Source organism: Callorhinus ursinus, unplaced genomic scaffold (genome assembly GCF_003265705.2).
Source record: "Callorhinus ursinus isolate GAN/ISIS: 27379988/994484 unplaced genomic scaffold, GSC_fseal_2.0 scaffold1, whole genome shotgun sequence".
Classification (NCBI taxonomy): domain Eukaryota; kingdom Metazoa; phylum Chordata; class Mammalia; order Carnivora; family Otariidae; genus Callorhinus; species Callorhinus ursinus.
Window position 1 is genome coordinate 132,817,038 of NW_027397063.1, and position 13,090 is coordinate 132,830,127.

The following is a 13,090-nucleotide window of genomic DNA, read 5'->3' on the forward strand; positions in this document are numbered from 1 at the left end:
TTCCAGCAATTCTTTTCTTACATCTCTGGTTGAATTCATAGATGTTCAGAATGATTTCATAGATCTCTAGCTAAATTCGAGGGACCAGACGAAAGGAGGTCTTCCACCATCTTGCCTCCCTCAATAGCTACTGTTATTACCCCCATTCTAATGATAAGGAAACTGAAGCTCAGAGAGAGTGCTCAAGGATATCGTGTGATACGTGACAGAGCCAGAAGTCAACTCAGGTCCATCTGACCCCAAAGCACATACTTTTACATATTTCTCTGTATTTCTTCTACTTGTTAGACAATATACTGAAAAAGAGAACTATTCATTTTCAATAACATTTCTGTACATTAAAATGATGAGTATATTCAAGCTATATCAAGTAGAAGCAGATCATTAGAAAGAAAGAATGACAGAATCAACTCTATGTATAATGTGTGAATCCATATATATTTAAGATGTAAAGCCACCCAGAAAGTTAAACACAATATTCCTTGGTTTTGCATCTGATCAATGGTCTTCTTTAGTAGTTCCCATTTTTTTTTTTTTTAAGTAGGCTCCATACCCAGCATGTAGCCCAATACAGGGCTTGAACTCACCACCCTGAGATCAAGACCTCAGCTGAGATCAAGAGTCAGTGGCTCAGCTGCCTTAGACACCCAGGCACCCCTCCCATAATAAATCTTAAGGCTGGTTATATCACTAAGAAATCTCTCCAAACTTAGTTGGCAGTATTTAGATCAGAAACAAATCAAGAGAAACCAGCAACTTCATAGCTTTTGAAATACTCCATATTATGTCCTACAAGCATCAAGGCCCTGAGCCAGCCTAGGTCACAGAAAGGCTATTAGTTAGGGTGGATTTTTTTTTATAGACAATTCTATTCACCAGAAGATCTGTTAAACCATGATGAAATGACACTTTTTAAAAATGTAAGCAGACACATCATCCGTCTTTCCTGGCAGAGGAGCCAGGAAGATTGCCACCAACATACTATTCATTCTAACTGTTCCATCAATATTTGCAACTATTGGTAGAAGACATCATCAGGGCAAGCCTCAAAATCAAAGGGATGCAGAGCAACAGAGATGTCTAACAATAACCAACAGCCTGTTTGGATATGTCCTCAAAAATGAATAAAGTGTGCTTTCCATCATCTGTGAAGTAATCTAATAAAACACCAGAATATGGAGCTATGTACTGAAGAATAGAAGGAGGGAAGATATCAGGAGCAGTGGTTGAAGTGCAGTGGTGTACCTCATGGCACCAGTATCTATAAGCTTCTTCATCAATTGGGACAAACTTGATTTCTTATGATCAACAGCAACATTGCTTTTTATTAGTTCCATATTAAACATGTCTGGTTAATAGTAGTGTCAACAAAAATTTATGTTCTAAGAGTTTGTCCCTACTAACCAATTTGAGTTGACCACAGCCAATTAGCTCCAAGCTATTCACAACCTCAGTGGGTGGTCTGCACAGACGTTGGGAAATGTTCCCAGTTGCTTTTGGATCAAGTCTCCTATGGGTTTTAGAACCAACTGGACCCTGTCCATCAGTGGTGTCATCAAGGAGATATATAAGTGAATAACAGAATTCCGTCAGTTGGAACTCCTAGGATAGTGTTTGTCTTCTTCACAATGTTTATTTCCCACACTACAACCACAGACTTCTCAGGTTCTGAGTTAATAGAGAAGACATTAAAAACAAAATGAAACAAAATTCCACTGCTTTGCTTATGGAGTCCTCAATCCATATACATTAGTAATACCATCACCAATCAATAAAACAGACCTAATCCCTCCCAAATCATCAGAGGTCAACTCCAAGAATAACAATCTTCAAAACTGAGTCACAAATGTTTCTTGTTGCAGTAGAGGCTGACAGCCAAGTCATTTATTTGGAAACACTGGTTGGGGCTAGGGTGAGAAATGACAGTAGTTATGTGCACATGAAGCATTTTTGCAGCTTATCCTCAGGTGACTTCTTGGAAGCTGCTGCCTGTGGACTTTTATGAGCTCTATTTTTTCATCAGGTCCTTAGGAAAGCCAAATTTCAATTGCCACTTAGAGTTCCCAGAGCTTGAATGTGCCAGCCCCTATATTTCCATAACTCACTCAGACTCTAATCCAATATAAAATGTAGGAGATTAATGTCTAATGACAGTTTTTTCCACCTGGGAAATACTAGCTTTCACTTGCTTGAAAAGTTCAAAATGAAGAGGAAACAAAGCCTTCCTCCTGATAGCAGAAACCCATAGAAATGTGAGTCCCTCAGTCTAGCCAGCGGTGAAAAGCATCGGCATAGCTCTATCCTTAGAGCCAAATTAAAACCATCAGCTCAGCCTGACTGTGATGTGGCCATAACATTTCACCACATTAAATGTGTGATAACTGTGCATGAACAGGTAATGTGATCTGACAGTGTTCATTGTCACCACGGAGCTGTCATGTCTGAATTGTTTTCTCAATCTCAGAGAGTCAGTGTCCATCATGAGTCTTTATTCTAGCCTAAATTTACTATGATGGTAATAATACATTCAGTGATGGAAGAAGAATCCAAAGCAGAGGAAGCAAATTAATATTTATTGAGTACTCACTATCTATCTGTGGCAGACAGATCCTACCACAACCCCCACTGATTTCCCACTTCCAGAGTTCACCCCTTTGTGTAATCTCCTTCCCTTGAGTGTGTGCTGGACCTGGAACTTGCTTCTAACCAATGCAGTATGTCAAAAGTAATGGGATGTCACACCCTTGATTAGGTTACATTATATGGCAAAGGTGATAGGCAATCATTCCTGTGGTTATATTATGTTATGTGAGATTCCTTCTTAGCAGAGATTCTCCTTGCTGACTTGATGAAGTAAAGAAGAAGTCCATGTGGCAAAAAAAAAAAAAAAAAAAAAAAAAATTGTGGTTGGCCTCTAGGACCTGAGTACAGTTTCCAACTGACAGCCTGCATAAGCCTGGGCTCTCCATCACATGGCTGCAAGGAAATGAATTCTGCCAATAACCTGAATAAGCTTAGAAGCAGGTTCTTTCCTCAGGGGAAAATGGAGCCTAGTTGACACCTTGATCATAGCCCTGTGAGATCCTGAGCAGAGGATGATGCTAAGCTGGACTTGGACTTCTGACCCATGGAAACTGGGATGACAAATGCATATATTATTTCCAGCTGCTATATTTGTGGTAATTTGTTACAGCAGCAGTGGAAAACTAATACATTGCCATGAACCCTGTTTCTGTTCTACGTCCTCCATCTTGCTTCATCATCTCCATAACCTTTGGAACTCTGATAACTAGGCAGGATGTAAAGTTGAAAAGTTCTTGCCCTTTTCTTAAGGAAATAGTCACACAAATTTTCAGAATTTTGCCTATGAGTCGAGGGAAATCTACCTCAATATCTTACTTCTAATACATAAACAGTCCTATAAGAATTATGACAGCCAACCATCTTCGAAATGGTTTGATACAAATTCTGCCCAGGGCAATATTGGCAGATGCCACCAGTGCCCTGGATATATCCCTCCCCACTCATCATGCCTATTCATGACTTCTTGTGGCCAGCACCTGTGACCCTAATAGCTAACGCTCTGTGGTATGCTCAGCTCATGGATGGGGCAGACCAAACTTTCTGGGGAACTGACATCTTTGAGAGCATCTCTTAGGCAATGGTGAATGGAATGGGAAGATAAAAGCCCACCCAGCTCCCCTGGTTCTCAAGTACAGCCATTCTAAAGAGTGTTTTACATCATTTTCCACAAGTGCCCAGTGGGACCAAGACCCAGGTGCCCAAAATGATAGCCTACTCCTTAACATGCTCTGTAATGGTTTCTTTCCTTTCCTGTCTCACTTCCTAGCTCTTATCAGTGGATCCTGGAATCTCCTCCCAAAATAAATGATTTGAATTAATTCCTCTTCTCAGGGTCTGCTTCTGGGTGAACTCAACCAAAGAAGTAAGGGTACTTCATGTTAGATGGACATTTGGTGAAACCCAATTAAGGACAAAAATAAGCACAGAGGTTGTCTTGAAGAGTAGCCCTAAAATGTTCTAGGCAATGTATGTGTAAAAGGAGAAATAAACTGACCAAAACTTTACTGATTTTATTTGTCAAACTCAGTATTTACTAGCCAAGCTTTGATAAATAATTTGATCCCCAAATACAAATACTAGGAAGGCAGTGTGTTGGATGATAGACACTGACATTCTCCACTGGACAGTTATCTCCCCTGTTGTGAAATCACATGCTAGCATTCTGATTTATACATCAGTTTCTTAAGTTTGGTTATTGTGAGTCAATTTCAAAAGTCCTGTTAACCTGCACAGCAATCACTGATTACTGAACTTATCATGGTGATCATTTCACAATATGCACAAATATTATATCATTATGTCATGCACTTGAAACTAATATGTTTTATGTCAATTATACCTCAGTTAAAAACAAAGTATCAGATTCTAGAACTGCCAGCCCAGAACTCTCTGTCTGGGCAGACGGGCAGATTTCTTTTACAGGTTTATCACTTGCTTCAACAACCCTTATTATGCAATCAAAACCATACACAAATCCCGGACAATCATATCTTGAGAAACAGAGCATTTTTATTCCTGTTTCAGCATGAAGGAATACTAGAAAGGGCATCACTAAATAAATAATGGGTATTCCAACATGAGCCAATAAGAATTAGAAAATGCCTGTTTTCGTGTCCCCTTTCTGCATATGCAACTTGGTAAAGACAGATCTTTTCTCACTGAAGTTTTGGGTTCTCCCAGCCCTCAACACCCAGTCCCATTTTTTTTTTTAAACTTTCAAAATAATGCCCTTAACCACACGGACATAACAACTAGAACAACATTGACCAAAAAACCTCAAAAGAACAACAAGAACAAAACCCATACACTAGTTCTTCAGGAAGTAGAAGCATTTATTAGCATTAAATTCTAAAAGAAATTAGTTGTCTGTTTAAGTGGCATTAGATAACATAAGAGTTAATCTTCAACCTAAGGGTAATATATTCAACTACAGCAGAGTGAAAGTGTTTCAAGTGGGGTAAAGCTAAGGAGGCCTTGGAACCTTGACATTCTTAAACTAGGAGCAGGGATTCTCAGCCAGGGTCCACAACCCCCATGGAGACCCCATTAGCTCTCATGAGAGTTTCTTTACATGCCTTGCCTGTCAGCTGAATAAATAGCTCTCACAATTATCTGTATGGCTGTTTTTTTTTTTTTTTACAGGTATAGACAGATGCTTTTGATGATAGTACTTTTGAATATGGTGGTGGTTAGCATTTTTGATGATCACTATGTATTCTCTCGGTCAACAGTCACTAAATAATATTGTTGGCATTTAGAAAAAGCCTTGATAAATTTTTTGGCTAAGAAGGAATCCTCACATATTAAAAGATTAGGAGTCATGATTTAGACAGCCCAAATGGGTAGCATGTTCCTTTAGATATCTTCCTTAATAATCCATTTTCTTTTTTTAAAATAAATTAATTTTTTAAAGTAAACTCTACCTCCAACATGGAGCTCAAACTCATGACCCTGAGATCAAGAGTTGCATGCTGTACTGACTGAGCCAGCCAGCTGCCCCAAGAATCCATTTTCTGAACTGGTTTTTGAATGGTGAGACAAAGGGAGTGTGAGTTCAGTGTTACCTTTTCTGGTGGCCCTTGTATTTAGAAGTTCCAAACTTTTGTCCAAAGTGGATCCTGTGATATGAGGTAAGGGTGACATTATGTTATGAAAATTCCCAAGTCTAACTGACGTGGGCCTATATTATAACCTGTGGTGGTGGTGTTAGGGCAGAGGGAAGGAGGAACAATGGCTCCATTTGAGGTTTAGCCCAGCATACTGACCAAAACAGAGTAATTCTCCCATAAAAGCTCAACCCTGTCTAGCAACCTTGGTTCCACCCCAGTGTTTCCAGGAGCTCTCTCTGAGGTTCTAGAGCTTGTGTATTCAATGAAACCTGGTTCCCTAAGCTCACAGGTGTAGACATAATTCAGGAGTTCATGGGACTCTTCAGAATTATGATCTTTCTCAGTACTACAGTGCTTCACACCTTTGTATGTATCTTCTTTTGATCCTTTCTGCAACCCTATGAGGTGGGAAGGGAAGAATTATCCCATTTTACAGGTATGACAAACACCCTGTCTCACGTGGGTTGCCTTTCTCAGGGCCACTTAGCTATCACGTGGCAAAAGACTTGAACCCTGCTGAAACTAACCAAGAAGACAATTTCAAGTCAAACATAAAATAACGTAGTTGCCTTTTGAAAATCACAGACTCTTTCTCTAAATCAGAATTTATAATCATACTGTGTTCTTATATGCCTTTAAAACCACACACATGCCACATAAAATGTGATATTTAACAAGACATATTTGGGAATCCAGGAGTTAAAAATGGAAAAATAACATTTAATATAAATAACATCTAGTATTTAAATCTCACTACTCAGTATCACTTTGAATGTTTTTATGCACATTATACTTTATGTAGATTATTCCATTTCATCATCACCATTGTCCTCTAAGGCATTTTATGTCATTTTTAAGATGGGAAAACAGGCCCAGAGAGTTTAAATGACTTGTCCACAGTCACACAGCTCAAGCACTGGCAGGGGGGGAATTAGAAATTTGCCTGGCTGCCATTTTCTCTTATCCCTCACTTCTTCCCTGATGCCTAAATATTCCCTCAAGAGAACCTACATTTTTCTTGGAGCATTAATTATCTTTAGTCCCTATCACCTAGAATATAAATATATTTAGGATCTTAGACTCTCCACTTCCGGTTCATTTCCCCACACACTCCTTGAAATGTGTGAATTATCCCAGAAGATCTCAGACAAAGGAAAGTCGAATTGGACTTACTCATCAGGCCCTTTTCTCTCACCCACTAAATATCTCATTACCATTGACCAGCCAGATGTCAGCATGTCACACATTATTCCAAGAGCAGAGCAAGAGCCCCTCAGGTCGGCAGATAATCAAGAAACAATGTTATGAGAGTTGACATCTTATGAATAATTATTTTAAAAATCTGTTCATTTCTCTTCCTTCAACTCCAGATAGGCAAGTTGGTCCTACCAAGTTGCTCAGTCCAACTGTGATGAGAACATCACTTAAACAAGGGGCCAGTTGCCCTTATATATTTCTTTTTTAAAGTAAGTTTATTCAAAGGTTGTATTTTGTGAGAGTGGATGGTCAGGAGAGTATAAGGCAAACAATTCTGAATGTCAAACAGGCAGCTTCTGGACTCCTCTGGGAATGCCTCTTAGATTTACTGGGCCCCAGTTCTTCTTCTGTTTCACTTAAGTGCGGTATCAAGTTTTTGTTGCTGGGATGGCAAAGGATGGAAAGTTGATAATTACTACAGATGTGAACACAGTACATTTTAAGTTTATTACAACTTTGAGGGACACCTAGATAAATTTTGAGATGGAAAAGTTCGACAGTTGAGCTAACTAATGACTTCCAAAATATTGTTTGACTTGCAGCTCCACTTTCTCCGAGAATATGAGATCCATGCTCATTAAGTTGCCAGGTTAAAGAAGGGATATATTCACTCTCTGTTGCCTTTAGGAAGCTGATGTGGGCTCCTGCCTTGGGAGGGCCACATGATGGCTTAAGGCAGCTCTTCATCCTCCAAAAGCTACTTCACAGGGATGCTGGTTGAATGAAAAGGAATATTTTGATTTGCTGGATATTAATAACGCTATTCAGTGTATGATACACCATTAATTTAGGGGCAGTTTGGGGATAAGGAATATAGCACAATACAAGATGTACACATTCCTTGTAAAGCCCATCTTTGTTTCAGAAACATAAAATATCAACAATGAAACTCTCCTACAGCTTTTTTCAATGAGTGGCCTGCATGCATATTCCCCCACACTACAGAATTGGGGGCAGGGAGTGAGGAGTAAAGGAGCCTCCCCTTTAAGAGCCTACACAGGCATAATCTAAAGCCACTACCAGGATCTAGAACTTGGGACAAATTAAGATATCTCCACCAAACACATTTTACAAAGATGACCTTAGTTCCAGACAAACATCAAAGAGAAATACCCATAAAAGGCACACACTGGGAGAGAATGTGTGGAAGGTGGGTGGCTCACCGCTTTCCTCTTAGCCTGGGGTGCTGATTCCTTCCTAGCAGGAGAATACCTCCTTGAGTTCCTCCAGGATAGCTGCAGTGGAAGACAATCAGGCACATTTCAATTCAATGACTCCAGCATTGTCATTTATCCTCCTTGAACCTCAGTTTCCCCTTCCGTCATGTGCACTCTTGGATTCCCACAGTAGGGCAGCAAGGAGGAAATTTTTATCTCTAAAGAGTTAAATGCCAAGTTCACAGATAGGGAATGGCAGAAGAAGGGCTACATTCAACCTTGGCTTTTGGTCTGTAAACCCAGTGTTGTGTCCACTGCATAAACATAGAGCCTGTGCATTTATGTGACTCGGGCTTTCTTGGGAAGTTGAGAGGAGAGATTTCCAGGTCTAAAGTGACCAGCTGTCGTGGTTTACCTTGGGACTGAAAGGTTCCTGGGAAACGAGACTTACTGTATTAAAACCAGGAAAATCTTGGGCAAATGAAGACAAAGTGCTCACTGGAGCTGGACCATCATTCTTTTGCTGTGGTTCTCAACCCTGGCTACAAAATAGAATCACCTGGAGGGATTAAAAATGCTGAAGCCTTGGTGTCATCCCAGACCTTTGAATATGAATCCCTGGGTATACCTATATTATTATTTTTTTTTAATAAATCTCTGGGGAGGAGTAGGAGACCTGGAGTTCATCCAGTCTCAGGAATTCAGCTGGATAGCTACCAAACCATTCTGAACACCTACAAACTCAACAGGAGATCGAAGAAAAGAATAGCAGCAACTCTCTGAACAGAAAATCGACCACTTTCAGGAAGGTAGGATGTGCGGAGAAGTGAATCCGAGGCGCTATTCGGGAGGATAGACGGTGGGGGAGGGGGCCTCCATTGGCCGCTTCTGGCAAGTGATAGAGCCGCGGAGCACAAAATCAGAACTTTTAGAAGTCGGCTCCGCTGAAGGACGTCGCTCCAGTGGCCAGGTGGGTGGTGGAGCCCTCGCAGGACAAAGTGGGCTCAGGACCCTCGGGGTCACAGAAAGACTGGGGGTTCCTGAGTGCAGCAGAGCTCCCAGGTATCGGAGCGGGGAAGCTGGCCGCAGAGACGGAGCTGAGGCGCGGGCTCTCAGCTCGGGGTGGCCATAAACTGTGATCGGTGACACAGTCGGGCCACTGCTCCTCCAGCAGGGACCCAACAAGCGGCAGACCCGGGGAGACTACCCTTCCTCCCCTGGGAGGAGCGGCACAGGAGCACACCGCAGGGATCTGCTGGGTTTGGAGACTCCACACCGAGTGGGGTGCCAGAGATAGAAATGCGTGGTCACAGGCCGGGTGAGCACGGAGTGTGGCCGGAGACTGGGGAGACTGGAGTGACTGCTTTTCCCTGGGGGCGCACTGAGGAGCGGGAACCCGAGTTCTTGGCTCCTCTGGGCAGAGATTGGGAGGCCACCATTTTCACTCTCGTCCTCCAAAGCTGTACGGAAAGCTTGCAGGGAACAAAAGCTCCCGAGAGCAAACCCGAGCAGATTGCTTAGCCCAGACCGACAAGGGCGGGGCAATTCCGCCTCCAGCAAGACATTTGGGAACCATGGCAACAGGCCCCTCCCCCAGATGATCAGCAAGAACAGCCAGCCAAGACCAAGTTTACCAATCAATGAGAACGGCAGAACTCCAGCGCTAGGGGAATACTGCACATACAATTCATGGCTTTTTTACCATGATTCTTTAGTCTTTCAAAGTTAGTTTTTTTAACGTCTTTTTTTTTTGAATTTTTCTTTTTCCCTTTTTCAACCAACATCTTATCAATCCCTTTTTTAAAAAAATTTTTTTATTTTTCATTTTTAGAGTCATATTCTATCCCTTCATAGTAGTTACCCTTATTTTTGGCATATATATATATAAGTTGTTCTCTCTTTAAAATTTTGAAATACAGTTTCTTCTAACAGATCAAAAAATACCCTAAATCTCTAGTGTATGGCTTTGTTCTGGTCTCCTGCCTGATCACATTCTCTCCACCCTTTTTTTTTCTTTCTTTCTTTCTTCTTGTTTTATTTTAAAATCCCCTTCCTTCTGTTTTCAAACAACTTCTTATCTTATCAATTCCTTTTATAAATTTTTTTATAATTTTCATCTTTACAGTCATAGTCCATCCCTTCATCGTATCAACCCTTATTTTGTATATATATAAGTCTTTCTTTCTTTAAAATTTGGGAGGCACTTTCTTCTAAGAGACCAAAATACACCCAAAATCCAGTGTGTGGCACTGATCTATGCACCAGCCTGATCATATTTGATCATATTCTGTTTTTTTTTTTGTTTTGTTTATTTTTATCTTTTTCTTTTTTTTCTTTCTTTCCTTTCTTTTCCCTGGTTTCAGGTCTTTTCTGATTTGTTTAGAGTATATTTTCTGGGGACGTTGTTAACCTGTTAGCATTTTGTTCTCTCATTCATCTATTCTCGTCGGGACAAAATGGCAAGATGGAAAAAATCACCTCAACAAAAAGAACAAGAGGTAGTACCATCTGCCAGGGACCTGCTCGATACGGACATTAGTACGATGTTGGACCTAGAGTTCAGAATCATGATTTTAAAGATACTAGCTGGGCTTGAAAAAAGCATGGAAGTTATTAGAGAAACCCTTTCTGGAGAAAGAAAAGAACTAAAATCTAACCAAGTCGAAATCAAAAAGGCTATTCATGAGGTGCAATCAAAAATGGGGGCACTAACTGCTAGGATAAATGAGGCAGAAGAGAGAATCAGTGATATAGAAGACCAAATGATGGAAAATAAAGAAGCTGAGAAAGAGAGAGATAAACAACTACTGGATCACGAGGGCAGAATTCAAGACATAAGCGATACACTAAGACGAAACAACATTAGCATAATTCGGATCCCAGAAGAAGAAAGAGAGAGAGGGGCAGAAGGTATACTGGAGCAAATTATAGCAGAGAATTTCCCTAATGTGGGAACAAAACAGGCATCAAAATCCAGGAGGCACAGAGAACCCCTCTCAAAATCAATAAAAATAGGGCAACACCCCGACATCTAATAGTAAAACTCATGAGTCTCAGAGACAAAGAGAAAATCCTGAAAGTAGCTCAGGAGAAGAGATATGTAACCTATAATGGTAGAAACATTAGATTGGCAACAGACCTATCCACAGAGACCTGGCAGGCCAGAAAGGACTGGCATGATATATTCAGAGCACTAAACGAGAAAAATATGCAGCCAAGAATACTATATCCAGCTAGGCTGTCATTGAAAATAGAAGGAGGGAAAAAAAGCTTCCAGGACAAACAAAAACTAAAGGAATTTGCAAACACAAAACCATCCCTACAAAAAATATTGAAAGGGGTCCTCTAAGCAAAGAGAGAGCCTAAAAGCAGCATAGATCAGAAAGGAACACATACAATATACAGTCACAGTCACCTTACAGGCCATACAATGGCATTAAATTCATATTTTCAATAGTTACCCTGAATGTAAATGGGCTAAATGCCCCAATCAAAAGACACAGGTATCAGACTGGATTAAAAAACAAGACCCATCAATATGCTGTCTGCAAGAAACTCATTTTAGAACCAAAGACACCCCCAGATTGAAAGTGAGGGGGTGGAAAACTATTTACCATGCTAATGGGCACCAAAAGAAAGCCAGGGTGGCAATCCTTATATCAGACAAATTAGATTTTAAACCAAAGACTGTAATAAGAGATGAGGAAGGACACTATATCCTACTTAAAGGGTCTATCCAACAAGAAGATCTAACAATTGTAAATACCTATGCCCCTAACATGGGAGCAGCCAATTATATAAGGCATTTAATAACAAAAGCAAAGAAACACATTGACAACAATTCAATAACAGTGGGGGACTTTAACACCCCCCCCTTACTGAAATGGACAGATCATCTAAGCAAAAGATCAACAAGGAAATAGAGACTTTAAATGATACACTGAACCAAATGGACTTCACAGACATATTCAGAACATTCCATCCCAAAGCAACGGAATACACATTCTTTTCTAGTGTCATGGAACATTCTCCAGAATAGGTCACAAATCAGGTCTCAACTGGTACAAAAAGATTGGGATTATTCCCTGCGTATTTTCAGACCACAGTACTTTGAAACTAGAACTCAATCACAAGAGGAAAGTCAGAAAGAACTCAAATACATGGAAGCTAAAGACCATCCTACTAAAGAATGAATGGGTCAACCAGGAAATTAAAGAAGAATTTAAAAAATTCATGGAAACCAATGAAAATGAAAACACAACTGTTCAAAATCTTTGGGATACAGCAAAGGCAGTCCTAAGAGGAAAGTATATAGCAATACAAGCCTTTCTCAAGAAACAAGAAAGGTCTCAAATACACAACCTAACCCTATACCTAAAGGAGCTGGAGAAAGAACAGCAAATCAAGCCTAAACCCAGCAGGAGAGGAATAATAAAGATCAGAGCAGAAATCAATGAAATAGAAACCAAAACAACAGTAGAACAGATCAATGAACTAGGAGCTGGTTCTTTGAATAATTAACAAGATTGATAAACCCCTGGCCAGACTTATCAAAAAGAAAAGAGAAATGACCCAAATCAACAAAATCATGAATGAAAGAGGAGAGATCACAACCAACACCAAAGAAATACAAACAATTATAAGAACATATTATGAGCAACTCTATGCCAGCAAATTAGATAACGTGGAAGAAATGGATGCATTCCTAGAGATGTATCGACTACCAAAACTGAACTAGGAAGAAATAGAAAACCTGAACAGACCTATAACCACTAAGGAAATTGAAGCAGTCATCAAAATTCTCCCAACAAACAAGAGGCCAGGGCCAGATGTCTTCCCAGGGAAATTCTACCAAACATTTAAAGAAGAATTAATACCTATTCTTCTGAAACTGTTCCAAAAAATTGAAACGGAAGGAAAACTTCCAAAATCGTTTTATGAGGCTACCATTACCTTGATCCCCAAACCAGACAAAGACCCCAT